Consider the following 964-nt stretch of genomic DNA (forward strand, 5'->3'; position numbering starts at 1 on the left):
GTCACTGTCACACCAACGTTGATTTCCGTCTGTACAGTCACAGCTGATAGTCACTGTCACATCAATGTTGATTTCCGTCTGTACAGTCACGGCTGAATATCACTGTAACACCCACGTTGATTTCCGTCTGTACAGTCACGGCTGAATGTTGGTTAATGATACTGCTGGTTGATGCGTCACCTTGACAGGAGTTCCCTCCTAATTTAGTTAACAGAAACTATGGTGGAAATGCTCACTTGTGGAACTCACGGTGAGTCTCCAAGATGTATTTTCTCTGGCTATAGTATATGAAACAGATGCTCTTTAAACTACTGCCTTTCTGATTGGGAATTATTGTACAGCAGTCACGGCAACGCGCACGTTGGAAAACAAAATTGAAGCAAAACCTAGTCATTTCTTAATAACATATTGATCATTTTCAAGTTCGATGATAACAAATATTTGACATATTAATCACTACAGTACAGGAAGAAACCCATCCCTGACTTTCATCATAGATCTACGTACTTGAACAACATTATTGAAAGTGGCTACTGTCGGGTTTCTTCCTGTGGTGTGTGTATTAATCGTTAATATACTCTTAAAACATTAAAGGAATGTAGGAAATAACAGCCAATTAAAGTCGTATTAAGAGGTATCACTGTCTAGGAATAGATGCATGATAATAATGAATGACTGGGAATAAATGACAACCAACAGTTCGTGTTGGCAGCAGATTGTATGACAGCAAACGACTTTTGAAACAAGATATAGGGATGGCATGTGAAAATTGAACGTTTACGTCTTTTGATCAATAATGGGTAATACTCCCACGATCCGTCAAACTTTCTTTTATTCGACATGGTATGCTACGTATCAATCTCCCAATGACAATTTGAGGAAGTCTACCCCATTCCTCTTTCAGCGCCAGGTCAAGATCAGCTAAAGTAGCCGTCATATAAGAGGAAAGGCCAGTGTTCATTGC

The sequence above is a fragment of the Gigantopelta aegis genome, chromosome 12 (assembly GCF_016097555.1).
Source record: "Gigantopelta aegis isolate Gae_Host chromosome 12, Gae_host_genome, whole genome shotgun sequence".
Classification (NCBI taxonomy): Eukaryota; Metazoa; Mollusca; class Gastropoda; order Neomphalida; family Peltospiridae; genus Gigantopelta; species Gigantopelta aegis.